Source organism: Bombina bombina, chromosome 1 (assembly GCF_027579735.1).
Source record: "Bombina bombina isolate aBomBom1 chromosome 1, aBomBom1.pri, whole genome shotgun sequence".
Classification (NCBI taxonomy): Eukaryota; Metazoa; Chordata; class Amphibia; order Anura; family Bombinatoridae; genus Bombina; species Bombina bombina.
Window position 1 is genome coordinate 187,711,215 of NC_069499.1, and position 14,956 is coordinate 187,726,170.

A 14,956-nucleotide genomic window follows, 5' to 3' on the forward strand; every position below is an offset into this window, starting at 1 on the left:
TGTATAATCCCTGCACCATTGGTTCAGCATACAAAGCTGAAGTGGTCTCATGTGAAAACGAGCAACGCGGATTGTGTCCGATGCTGCAGTCATGAGACCTAAAACTTCTATGCACATAGCTACTGAAGGGAATGACTAAGACTGAAGGTTCCGACAGGCTGCAACCAATTTTAATCGTCTCTTGTCTGTTAGAGACAGAGTCATGGACACTGAATCTATCTGGAAACGTAAAAAGGTGACCCTTGTCTGAGGAATCAAAGAACTTTTTGGTAAATTGATCCTCCAACCATGTTTTCGAAGAAACAACACTAGTTGATTCGTGTGAGATTCTGCAGAACTTAAAGACTGAGCTAGATACCAAGATATTGTCCAAATAAGGAAACACCGCAATACCTCGCTCTCTGATTACAGAGAGTAGGGCACCGAGAACCTTTGAAAAGATTCTTGAGCTGTCGCTAGGCCAAAAGGAAGAGCGACAAATTGGTAATGCTTGTCTAGAAAAGAGAATCTCAGAAACTGATAATGATCTGGATGAATCGGAATATGAAGATATGCATCCTGCAAGTCTATTGTGGACATATAATGTCCTTGCTGAACAAAAGGCAGAATAGTCCTTATAGTCACCATTTTGAAAGTTGGTACTCTTACATAACGATTAAAAATTTTCAGATCCAGAACTGGTCTGAATGAATTTTCTTTCTTTGGGACAATGAAAAGATTTGAATAAAACCCCAGACCCTGCTTCTGAAACGGAACTGGCATGATTACCCCTGAAAACACCAGGTCTGAAACACACTTCAGGAAAGCCTGAGCCTTTACTGGATTTTCTTGGATGCGTGAGAGAAAATATCTTCTCACAGGAGGTCTTACTCTGAATCCTATTCGGTACCCCTGAGAGACAATACTCAGAATCCATTGATTTTGGACAGAATTTATCCAAACATCCTTGAAAAATCTTAATCTGCCCCCTACCAGCTGAGCTGGAATGAGGGCCGCACCTTCATGCAGACTTTGGGGCTGGCTTTGGTTTCTTTAATGGCTTGGATTTATTCCAATTTGAAGAAGGTTTCCAATTAGGAACAGATTCCTTGGGGGAAGGATTAGGTTTCTGTTCCTTATTTTGTCGAAAGGAACGAAAACGGTTAGAAGATTTAGATTTACCCTTAGGTCTTTTATCCCGAGGCAAAAAAACTCCCTTCCCTCCAGTGACAGTTGAAATAATCGAATCCAACTGAGAACCAAATAACTTATTACCTTGGAAAGAAAGAGATAGCAATCTGGACCTAGAAGTAATGTCAGCATTCCAAGATTTAAGCCACAAAGCTCTTCTAGCTAAAATAGCTAAAGACATGGCATCACAAATAAAATGATTAGCATGTTGAAGCAAGCGAACAATGCTAGACAAATCAGAATCCAATTCTTGTTGTGCTAAATTCTCCAACCAAAAAGTTGATGCAGCTGCAACATCAGCCAAAGAAATTGCAGGCCTGAGAAGATGACCCGAATACAAATAGGCTTTCCTTAGATAAGATTCAAGTTTCCTATCTAAAAGATCTTTAAAAGAAGTATTATCTTCCATAGGAATAGTAGTACGTTTAGCAAGAGTAGATAGTCCATTCAACTTTGGGGATCTTTTCCCAAAACTCCAATGTTGGCAAAGGATACAATTTTTTAAACCTTGAAGAAGGAATAAAAGAAGTACCAGGCCTATTCCATTCCTTAGAAATCATAGAAGAAATAGCATCAGGAACTGGAAAAACCTCTGGAGTAACCACAGGAGGTTTAGAAACAGAATTTAAACGTTTACTAGTTCTAATATCAAGAGGACTTGTTTCCTCAATATTCAATGTAATCAACACTTCTTTTAACAAAGAATGAATATACTCCATTTTAAATAAATAAGTAGATTTGCCAGTGTCAATATCTGAGGAAAGATCTTCTGAAACGGATAGATCCTCATCAGAGGAGGATAATTCAGTATGTTGTCGGTCATTTGAAATTTCATCAACTTCATGCAAAGTTTTAAAAGACCTTTTACGTTTATTAGAAGGCGGGATGGCAGACAAAGTCTTCTGAACAGAATCAGCAATAAATTCTTTTAAATTCACAGGTATATCTTGTACATTAAATGTTGAAGGAACAGCAACAGGCAATGTACTATTTGCTGATGGACACATTATCTGCATGTAAAATTTTATCATGACAACTATTACAAACCACAGCTGGAGATATAATCTCCACAAGTTTACAACAAATGCACTTCACTTTGGTAGAACTGTTATCAGGCAGCAGGGTTCCAACAGTGATTTCTGAGACAGGATCAGATTGAGACATCTTGCAAAATGTAAGTGAAAAAATAACATATAAAGCAAAATTATCAATTTCCTTATATGGCAGTTTCAGGAATGGTAAAAAAATGCAAACAGCATAGCCCTCTGACATAGAAAAAAGGCAAGAGGCATATAGGAATGGGGTTTTAAATAATGAAATTATTTGGCGCCAAGTATGACGCACAACGTAACTGAAATTTATTTGGCGCTAACAACATCCGGAAATGACACACTCGCGTCATTAACAACGCAACATTGTGCAAGGAACTCGTCATTAACTAAGACACCGGAAATGACAAATTTGCGTCATCGGACTACCTTCGCGCCAAAAAATTCTCGCGCCAAGAATGACACAATAAACTTTGGCATATTTTGCCCGCGAAATTGAAAGATAAAAACAGTCAATTTGAAAAAAGATTAAACCTCAGGTAAGAAAAATATTTCCTAAATATATTTTTCCCCAAATATGAAACTGACAGTCTGCAAAATGAAATACATAAACCTGACTCATGGCAAATATAAGTCCAATAGATATATTTAGAACTTTATATTAATGCATACAGTGCGAAACCATAGCTGAGGGTATCTTAAGTTATAAAAACATACTTACCGAAAGACACCCATCCACATATAGCAGATAGCCAAACCAGTACTGAAACGGTTATCAGTAGAGGTAATGGAATATGAGTGTATATCGTCGATCTGAAAAGGGAGGTAAGAGATGAATCTCTACGACCGATAACAGAGACCCTATGAAATAGATCTTCCGTGAGGAAAACCATTGCATTCAATAGGTGATACTCCCTTCACATCCCTCTGACATTCACTGTACTTTGAGAGGAACCGGGCTTCAAAATGCTGAGAAGCGCATATCAACGTAGAAATCTTAGCACAAACTTACTTCACCACCTCCATAGGAGGCAAAGTTTGTAAAACTGAATTGTGGGTGTGGTGAGGGGTGTATTTATAGGCATTTTGAGGTTTGGGAAACTTTGCCCCTCCTGGTAGGATTGTATTTCCCATATGTCACTAGCTCATGGACTCTTGCTAATTACATGAAAGAAAAGCCAAGGCTCTATTTCTGTTTAAATTTAGTGATATCAACAATGCTAAAATTGTCCGGTATTTTGGGCAAGTTTTTCTCTGAAGTTCCAGGTAGTTAAGGGGTTAATTGTCCATATACTGCACTGTAACGTGTAAAAAAAAAAAAGTTTCCTGGCCCTTTAATTATTTGTTTAGCCACATTATTTTAGTGTACAATTTTGTATATGGGTTCATCTTAGGGCTTTGAACAATACTGCAGTTGTTTTCCTTAGGATAAAAATGGGAGTGATATAGTGGTGTTGCAAAGGCTCTGTCCTCTACGACATATGACAAGGAAGTTGGTTTCTTGTTCAATTTTTTTGTCAGACTGCTTTAAATTGACTTTAAATTAAAAATATAGGTTTTATTTAAATAATAATATGATTCATATAATGTAGTTACACAAAGGTGGAATTCCTTTATACAACAATTGGATAAACAAACTGAAAAAAAAAAGGGCAAACGTTGGCACTAATACAAATAATTATATTTTGAATAAGTAACAGATATTTTCAAAGGGTTAATAACCATTGGGCGACTGATTTCACTATGAATATTTACAGGGCATATCCCCCCTCCATGACATGCAATTGTTTTTAGCCTGGCCCAATGGTGTTTTGGGCACAGAAATTGATGCCAACCTTGGCATAGGTGCTCTAATTCCCATTTTGAATAAGTAACTGATTATTTTCAAAGGGTTAATAACCATTGGGCCACTGATTTCACTATGAATATATACAGGGTAGATCCCCCTCCATTACATGAAATTGTTTTTAGCCTGGCCCAATTGTGTTTTGGGCACATAAATTGATGCCAACCCAGACCAAGGTGCTGTAATTTCCATAGTTGAATAAGTGATATTTTCAAAGGGTTAATGACCATTGGGCCACTGATTTTACTATTAATATATGTAGGGTAGATCACCCTCCATGACATGCAATGGTGCCTGGCCCAATGGTGTTTTGGGCACAGCAATTGATGCCAACCCTGGCATATGTGCTCTAATTCCCATTTTGAATAAGTAACTATTTTCAAAGGGTTAATGACCATTGGGCCACTTATTTTACTGTTAATATATGTAGGGTAGATCACCCTCCATGACATGCAATGGTGCCTGGCCCAATGGTGTTTTGTGCACAGCAATTGATGCCAACCCTGGCATAGGTGCTCTAATTCCCATTTTGAATAAGTAACTGATATTTTCAAAGGGTTAATGACCATTGGGCTACTAATTTGACTATGAATATATAAAGGGTAGATCTCCCTCCATGACATGCAATTGTTTTTAGCCTGGCCCAATGGTGTTTTGGGCACAGCAATTGATGCCAACCCTGGCATAGGTGCTCCAATTCCCATTTTGAATAAGTAACTGATATTTTCAAAGGGTTAATTACCATTGGGCCACTGATTTTACTGTTAATATATGTAGGGTAGATCACCCTCCATCACATGCAATTGTTTTTAGCCTGTTAATGACTTTTGGGCCAGGCTAAAAACAATTGCATGTCATGGAGGGGAATCTACCCTACTACATATATTAACAGTTAAATCAGTGGCCCAATGGTCATTAACCCTTTGAAAATATCAGTTACTTATTAAAAAATGGGAATTACAGCACCAATGCCAGTGTTGGCATCATCAATTTATGTGCCCAAAACACCATTGGGCGAGGCTAAAAACAATAGCATGTCATGGAGAGTGATCTACCCTGTATATAGTCATAGTGAAATCAGTGGCTCAATGGTCATTAACCCTTTGAAAATATCACTTATTCAAAAATGGTAATTACAGCACCTGTGCCAGCGTTGGCATCAATTTCTGTGCCCAAAACACCATTGGGCCAGGCTAAAAACAATAGCATGTCAAGGAGGGGGATCTATCTACCATGTATATATTGATAGTGAAATCAGTGCCCCAATGGTCATTAACCCTTTGAAAATATCAGTTACTTATTCAAAATTGTAATATTTGTATTGGTGCCAATGTATGCCATTTTTTTCCAGTTTGTATATCCAATTGTTGTATAAAGGGAATTCACCGTGTGTAACTATGAATCATATCATTATTTAAATAAAACCCATATTTTTTTATTGTAAAGTCAATTTAAAGCAGTCTGACAAAAAAATTTGAATAAGAAACCAACTTCCATGAATAAAAAACAGCTTGAATAAGAAACCAACTTCCTTGTCGTCTGTCTTCTCCGCATTACTTTCCACAGGCAGAAAACTATTGTTCCCCTTTAGTCCCTGGGGCGACAAACACGTATTGTTTACAGCCCAGAACCCCATAGTATGGCTGATTTTTTTATTTAAAGATGCAGAATGCCTGAGAAAATAACAACCAGCATGTATGTGGGCAAAGGTATGGAAATGCAGCTCCAACCATCACAAGGATGAGAAGAAATGGCGCAATAATAAAATGAATCAAACTCCTGTAGCGCAGCTGTACGCACGACAGCCAATCACAGGCAGCTGCCCCCCCATAGCCAATAGTTTATACTAGTGCAACCCAATAAACTGTAAATGTAACATGGTTTCAAGTATAAATAGATTTTCTTCCTCCTCTAATGCGATTTGCGTTAGTACAACGTGAGTGACAGCCAGTAGATACAACGAGACTGGAGTAATAATAAACGACAATACAAATAATAACATAGTAGCTCTCTCATAACCCTCTTACTATGATGACAGGGCTGGCCGTATGTGATTGTAATCTTCCGGGTTGCTAATCAAAATAATAATAATAATACCGCGTCCAGCTCTCTTGTAACCCTCTCACTATATGGATGACTGGGTTGGCCGTATATGTGATCTTCCTGGATGTGGCCTAATCCGGAAGTGCTACTGTGTATCTCAGATATTTGACTAGTGGACGCTGGAAAATTGTGTTGTTTTACAGAGCAAGATCGTACGGGAATAGCTTTATCTAGATGCCGGGAGGTAAGTGTATGATATCGTCTATCGAGACTCTGTCACAATTAGAGAAGCGCATGACAACGACCATGTTATCCTTACACAATCCCATTGTCTCTGGCATCGCTTTCCCGGAAACCGAATGCTGCCTTACATGGGTTAAATAAGGGATTTATAAGCTACGGAGCATTTTAGTTCTTGTTACTTATATAAAATTAAATAGGTCACATGCGGGTAATGGATTGACCTGATGATGGGGGCTGTACCTCTCATACTAATGTATAGTAATTAAAATGCAGATAATCAAACCACATACATCACTGTACTTAGTATATTTCACCTTCTCTACCTCCTCTTGTTTCCCAACAAGCTTCCAATTGTCCTTATATTCATGACATTTTCAAGGGAGAAACCTTTTGTTTTTACTACAAAATCTCCATCTCCATCTACATTATTATAGTGTAACAACAGTTGGATGCAGAAAGAAGAAGCTTCAGTTGATTAGGTCAACTTTCCAACTTGGAGGATATAGAGCAGAAGTCAGGAAACGTCAAATTTGTGATCCATTAACATTTTCGAGGAGCCAACTAAACACTTTTATAGTAACAATAAAAACATATTTGTATAGAGCTAAATGCAAAATTTGCTAGAAAGTCTAGTAACTGTGTCAAGCCATATTATAGAATATAGCATTTTTTAGTGACATTACATATCATGAATGAGATTTTGCTCTTTAATTAATTATCTTAAATTTGCAGAAATAACCAATTTGACAAAAATGTGAAATCCAGTCAACTTCTGTGGTTCCATGTTTAGCATCAATTCAGTTTCCCAAAAACACCACCATTTAGTATGCTATTCATGTTTATATTAGTTGCTGAAATGTAGAATACATTTAATTGTTTAAAAGTTTTGTACCCTTTTGCAATTTATGTAGAAAATGCTAGGTACTAGGTGTGGACAGTGCATCCATCCATAATCTATTAGACTTTTATGCAGCATTATATTGAAGGGACATTGTACGGTGATAATAATGTGTTCCCAATGATTTATTTTACCTGTTGGAGTGTATTATATTGTTTACAAATGGCTCATTTACCCTTATTATTGAAATAGCTGTTTTTCCCTGTTGTATCTCCACTTTTATGTAAACAAAAATAAATATACACTCCCAATGGATGGTAGGACAGAGATGTAATAAAATGTTCATTTACCAACCCCAGAGGGGTTGTTTGAAAGACAATTTAAAGCTTGGGATCTGTGTATCTCATTAAGGGGCGTTCACTAATATACATTGGCCTCGATCCGATATGCAGCGTCGCCCGCAAAAGCCGGCAACGCCATATTTTGCGCTGGTTTGGTATCATATATACGGCGTAACATAGAAGTTACGCTCGTATATTTCTGCCTTCGGCCGTAGTTTTTTGGCCCATAGACAGGTATACCAAACCAGTGCAGTTTGGTATCCAATATACAGCGTAAGGACTTACGTGGCGAAAATGGAGAAATCTTACTCCATTTTTCACCTCACCACAAATTGCAGGCGTAGTAAGCCTTACGCTGTGTATTGGAGCCCCGTAACTCCCTAAACTACCTGTAAAATAAAACCTAACGAATGCGCAATGTCTATCTACCTGTCAACCTCGATCCCCCGCCGCAATCCCTAATAAAGTATTTAACCCCTAAACCGCCGCTCCTGGACCCCGCCGCCACCTACATTAACTACCCCCTAATGTGAGCCCCTTACTCCGCCGCCACCTACATTACCTACCACCTAATGTGAGCCCCTTACCCCGCCGCCTCCTACATTACCTACCCCCTAATGTGAGCCCCTTACACCGCCGCCACCTACATTACCTACCCCCTAATGTGAGCTCCTACCCCGTCGCCAGCTATATTAAAATTATTAACCCCTAATCTAATCCCCCTACCCCGCCGCCAGCTATATTAAAATGATTAACCCCTAATTTAATCCCCCTACACCGCCAGCTATATTAAATTAATTAACCCCTAAAATACTAAAATATCCCTACCACTAAACCAAAGTCTAACCCTACAAATAGCCCTGAAAAGGGCTTTTTGCGTGGCATTATCCCAAAGTAAACAGCTCTATTGCCAGCCCTTAAAAGGGCCTTTTGCGGGCCATTGCCCCAAAGTAATCAGCTCTTTTACCAGCCCTTAAAAGGGCTTTTTTGCGGGGCATTGTCACAAAGTAATCAGCTCTTTTGCCTGTAATCTAAATCCCCCTACACCGCCGCCACCTATAATAAATGTATTACCCCCTAATCTAATCCCCCTACACCGCCGCCACCTATATTAAAATTATTAACCCCTAATCTAATCCCCCTACACCGCCGCCACCTATATTAACTATATTAACCCTAATTATATTAGGGTTATTATATTATATATATTAACTATATTAACCTTAATTATATTAGGGTTAATATAGATAATATAATTATATTATATATTAACTATATTAACCCTAATTATATTAGGGTTAAAAAAAAAATAAAATATATATATATATATATATATATATATATATATATATATATATATATATATATATATATATATATATATATACTATATTAACCCTATCTAACTCTAACACCCCTAACTTAATTATTATTAAAATAAATCTAAATAATATTAACTAAATTATTCCTATTTAAATCTAAATACTTACCTATAAAATAAACCCTAAGATAGCTACAATATAATTAATAATTACATTGTAGCTATTTTACGGTTTATACTTATTATATTTTACAGGTAACTTGGTATTTATTTTAACTAGGTACAATAGCTATTAAATAGTTAATAACTATTTAATAGCTACCTAGTTAAAATAATTACCAATTTACCTGTAAAATAAATCCTAACCTAAATTACAAATACACCTACACTATCAATAAATTAAATAAACTACAAATATCTAAACTAAAATACAATTAAATACACTAAACTAAATTACAAAAAACAAACAAACACTAAATTACAAAAAATAAAAAGATTACAATAATTTTAATCTACTTACACCTAATCTAAGCCCCCTAATAAAATAATAAAGCCCTACCATATTCTAAATTAAAAAGTAACCAGCTCTTTTACCAGCCCTTAAAAGGGCTTTTTGGGTGGCATTTCCCCAAAGTAATCAGCTCTTTTGCCTGTAAAAAAAAAACACAATACCACCCCCAACATTACAACCCACCACCCACATACCCCTACTCTAAACACACCCAAACCCCCGTTAAAAAAACCTAAAACTAACCCCCAGAAGATCTCCCTACCTTGAGTCGTCTTCACCCAGCCGGGCCGAACTCTTCATCCAGATGTGGTCTTCCATCCCGGCGATGTCTTCATCCAAGCGGCAAAGAAGAGTTCCTCCATCGGGGCAAAGTCTTCCTCCAAGCGGCATCTTCAATCTTCTTTCTTCCGACCTCCGACGCGGAACATCCAGCTGGCCCGACGACTGAAAGACGAATGAAGTTTCCTTTCAAATGACGTCATCCAAGATGGCGTCCCTCGAATTCAATCAGCCAATCAGATTGAGCTCGCATTCTATTGGCTGTTACGATCAGCCAATAGAATGCAAGCTCAATCTGATTGGCTGATTCAGGGCTTTTCAGGGCTATTTGTAGGGTTAGACTTAGGTTTAGTGGTAGGGATATTTTAGTATTTTAGGGGTTAATTAATTTAATATAGCTGGCGGCGGTGTAGGGGGATTAAATTAGGGGTTAATCATTTTAATATAGCTGGCGGCGGGGTAGGGGGATTAGATTAGGGGTTAATAGTTTTAATATAGCTGGCGGCGGGGTAGGAGCTCACATTAGGGGGTAGGTAATGTAGGTGGCGGCGGTGTAAGGAGATCACATTAGGGGGTAGGTAATGTAGGTGGCGGCGGAGTAAGGAGATCACATTAGGGGGTAGGTAATGTAGGTGGCGGCGGGGTAGGAGCTCACATTAGGGGGTAGGTAATGTAGGTGGCGGCGGTGTAAGGAGATCACATTAGGGGGTAGGTAATGTAGGTGGTGGCGGCGGAGTAAGGAGATCACATTAGGGGGTAGGTAATGTAGGTGGCGGCGGAGTAAGGAGATCACATTAGGGGGTAGGTAATGTAGGTGGCGGCGGAGTAAGGAGATCACATTTAGGGGGTAGGTAATGTAGGTGGCGGCGGAGTAAGGAGATCACATTTAGGGGGTAGGTAATGTAGGTGGCGGCGGAGTAAGGAGATCACATTTAGGGGGTAGGTAATGTAGGTGGCGGCGGAGTAAGGAGATCACATTTAGGGGGTAGGTAATGTAGGTGGCGGCGGAGTAAGGAGATCACATTTAGGGGGTAGGTAATGTAGGTGGCTGCGGAGTAAGGAGATCACATTTAGGGGGTAGGTAATGTAGGTGGCGGCGGAGTAAGGAGATCACATTTAGGGGGTAGGTAATGTAGGTGGCGGCGGAGTAAGGAGATCACATTTAGGGGGTAGGTAATGTAGGTGGCGGCGGAGTAAGGAGATCACATTTAGGGGGTAGGTAATGTAGGTGGCGGCGGAGTAAGGAGATCACATTTAGGGGGTAGGTAATGTAGGTGGCTGCGGAGTAAGGAGATCACATTTAGGGGGTAGGTAATGTAGGTGGCGGCGGAGTAAGGAGATCACATTTAGGGGGTAGGTAATGTAGGTGGCGGCGGAGTAAGGAGATCACATTTAGGGGGTAGGTAATGTAGGTGGCGGCGGAGTAAGGAGATCACATTTAGGGGGTAGGTATTGTCGGTGGCGGCGGAGTTAGGAGATCACATTTAGGGGGTAGGTAATGTAGGTGGCGGCGGAGTAAGGAGATCACATTTAGGGGGTAGGTAATGTAGGTGGCGGCGGAGTAAGGAGATCACATTTAGGGGGTAGGCAATGTAGGTGGCGGCGGAGTAAGGGGCTCACATTAGGGGGTAGTTAATGTAGGTGGCGGTGGGGTCCGGGAGCAGCGGTTTAGGGGTTAATGCATTTATTATTAGGAGAGTGAGGGGGGATAGCGGATAGAGGGGTATACATGTCGGGCTATATGGGATAGCTCGAGTTGCGAGCTGAAACTACGGGCGGCGCAGATTTCAATGCTTGCGCCGAAACCTGCGCCGTATATCGGATCGCGCCCATTATGTTAATGAGAGACATTTATTTTAAGATATAATGCTCAATAAAATAAGCTGATGATTTCTCTCTATGATGGTGAGTTTTGAGAATCGGGCCCTAAATATTGGTTCTACTATGTGCAGAGAGAGGAAATAAATTTTTTTTTTTTAAAAATATAGAAAAAAGTAGTTAATGAGGTCCGCCGTACCTGTAAGCTCAGCCTATTTGAATAGGTTGTGGAAGGCTGTGATAGAAAGGTACTAAAATGTTAATTTTCCATTCTTTTTAAGTACTGGCCTTTGAGTAAATAGTGATAAATAAGATAAGGAATACCTTGTGTGAATAATCAGACAGATAAGATAATGAGGTCTACTCTCCATACAAGCTCAGCCCATTGTATTGGGTTGTAATTTCAATTGACAGAAACCACTATTTCATATACAAAATTAAACCTAAAGGAACAGCTTCCTAATACATTTTAAACTCTACAGCTGGTACATCAAGGCACGTTAAGGGGAAACCAATTTTACAGTGCACTGTCCCTTTAAACTCTTCATTTTTGGTTTCATTATTGTGTTACTGAAGTAATTTTATAAATGTTTTTAAAAGCATATACAATATCATGGCAGATGACTTTTTTTTTTTTTTTTTTTATCTGACATCAAATTATGTTTTGGTGTGCGCTGAACAATTCTATTCTGCGCTCTAGATTACCAAGAAGATGAATAAATGTTTATTATTCAGATAGAGCATGCAGTTTTAAGACCCTTTCCAATTTACTTCCATTATTAAATTTAGCACAGTATTTTTATATTCACACTTTTTGGGGAACAAGATCCTACTGAGCATGTGTACAATACGTATGCTAGTCTGTGATTGGCTGATGTCTGTCACATGATACAGGGGCCGGAAAATGGGGGGGGGGATAAATTTGTCAGAGTAGGTGTTAAATCATTGCCTTTTTATTATGCACTTGTTAATTATATAATTCTACTGCAGTGTGTCCTTTAAAGTCATGGTAAACTTTACATGTTTTAAAAATCAGGTCCGGAATCTGAGTGATATTTTAGATGGACTTTAACTGATCATTTTTAATAAAGATGCGCTATAACCTACTTTTTAATCTAGCTGTGCCATTCTAATAATCCGCGCTCTGGCTGCCCACTTAAAAAATTTTTTTGTGAGCTAAGGGTTTTGACTGTTCTCCAACCGGCGTTCTAGCTACATATATAAAAAAAAATTGTGTGAGTGCCTTAAATTTAGAGTGCCAATTTGGAGAACAGTCAAAACCCTGAGCTTACAAAATAAATGTTTTGAAGTGGGCAGCTGGAGTGCTGGGTATTATAATGGCACAGCTTGATTAAAAAGTAAGATACAGAGCATCTTTATTAGAAGTGATCAATTAAAGTCCATCTAAAATATCACCAACATTACAAAACATTTCAAACATGATTTACATCACTTTAACCCCTACTCACCGTTAGGTCGTTCCATGCCATCCTACCTAATTGCGTTGGGCTTTAGTGTCCTTAGGACTGCATGGAACATCCTAGTCGTTTGGCTATCCTGAATCCTCTGCTGTTTTCTAAATGGGATCGCATGCTGGACGGTGTCCCTAGGGTCATAGACACTCCCCCCTGACCCGATCCCATCATTGAGATTTAATCTTTTACTTATATGTTTACATCGGAAGTTTATACCAATGTAGACAAATAAGTCCAGGCGGGAAGGGGTTAAGTATATTACATTATACTGTAATTCAGACATCCTGAAAATGAGCCCTATAGACACTTATTGAAGTACCCTGCAACAGAATCTTCTGAGATCTTGCTTTAAAAAAAGTGTGTAAATAAATGTAATATCTAATAGCTTTTTTAATTATGTATTTATTTGATATGGGCTAGAAGAAGTGATTTAAAGGCACAGTCTAATCTAAAAATGACGTTATAACATCTGGGCAGAAAAAATGCCAGTGAGCCAACTGTGAGCTTTAGCCTTACTATGTGGCCATTACTTACAGTTCTGCTCTGGAACTTCAATGTATGTAATTCTTAAGCAGAATTTTACCTATGTGTTTAATCCCCACAAAATGGTTAGTTATATAGCTTCAGTGTTAAAATAATTGCATGCTCTTAAAATTAGAGCATATATTTTGCATTAAAATGTCAATTTTAAGTGCTTATCCTCTACGAACTATAGAAATATCCAAAGCAGTGTTACATTTTACCTTTGATATCAACAAGACTCCTATAAAAATTTAGTGAAGTTCAAAACATTGCAAATAAAGTGTTTTTTTTTAAATGTATTATCTGAAACTACTTGCTCTGCCACACCCTGTCTCCTGTTCTTGAATCGTTGTGATAAAGCTCTGAGATCAAATGATTACAATTAACACATGTCTACTCCTTTTTTTTAAGTTGCTAAAGATGGCAGCTATAAAAATAAATAATCCTTATGAGTCATATTCCTCAGTATACATTTTTTTTTATCACTAACTGCTTATAGCTGCTACATATTTCGTCTTAACTCTATTTATGCTAGATATGTGCTCAGCTGAGGACCAAGTTTTGAGCTGCTCTGGTTTTGTAGAGTAAGCATAGAGGAAGGGAAGGAAGAAGAAAATTGTAATATACAGTGGGGAAAAAAAAGTATTTAGTCAGCCACCAATTGTGCAAGTTCTCCCACTTAAGAAGATGAGAGAGGCCTGTAATTTTCATCATAGGTATACCTCAACTATGAGAGACAAAATGTGGAAACAAATCCAGACAATCACATTGTCTGATTTGGAAAGAATTTATTTGAAAATTATGGTGGAAAATAAGTATTTGGTCAATATCAAAAGTTAATCTCAATACTTTTATATATCCTTTGTTGGCAATGACAGAGGTCAAACATTTTCTATAAGTCTTCACAAGGTTGTCACACACTGTTGCTGGTATGTTGGCCCATTCCTGCATGCAGATCTCCTCTAGAGCAGTGATGTTTTGGGGCTGTCGCTAGGCAACACAGACTTTCAACTCCCTCCAAAGGTTTTCTATGGGGTTGAGATCTGGAGACTGGCTAGGCCACTCCAGGACCTTGAAATGCTTCTTACGAAACCACCCCTTCATTGCCCGGGCGGTGTGTTTGGGATCATTGTCATGCTGAAAGACCCAGCCACGTTCCATCTTCAATGCCCTTGCTGATGGAAGGAGGTTTGCACTCAATATCTCAAAATACATGGCCCCATTCATTCTTTCATGTACACGGATCAGTCGTCCTGTTCTCTTTGCAGAGAAACAGCCCCAAAGCATGATGTTGCCACCCCCATGCATCACAGTAGGTATGGTGTTCTCTCTCCTCCAAACACGACAAGTTGTGTTTCTACCAAACAGTTCTACTTTGGTTTCATTTGACCATATGACATTCTCCCAATCCACTTCTGGATCATCCAAATGCTCTCTAGCATACTTCAGATGGGCCCGGACATGTACTGGCTTAAGCAGGGGGACACGTCTGGCACTGCA

General features: G+C 38.7%; 1 protein-coding gene across 2 annotated transcripts in view; it reads left to right on the forward strand.

Annotated features, from left to right (window-relative positions):
- The first annotated feature begins 5,956 nt into the window (after positions 1 to 5,956).
- PSEN1 (presenilin 1) overlaps positions 5,957 to 14,956 on the forward strand; it is a 332,444-nt gene continuing 323,444 nt past the window's right edge. The window contains exon 1 of one of the 2 annotated variants that reach the window (XM_053697784.1): positions 5,957 to 6,352. The gene's annotated coding sequence lies outside the window, so the exon portion shown is untranslated. The remainder of the gene's footprint in view (positions 6,353 to 14,956) is intronic. The other variant, XM_053697782.1, reaches the window with a different exon arrangement.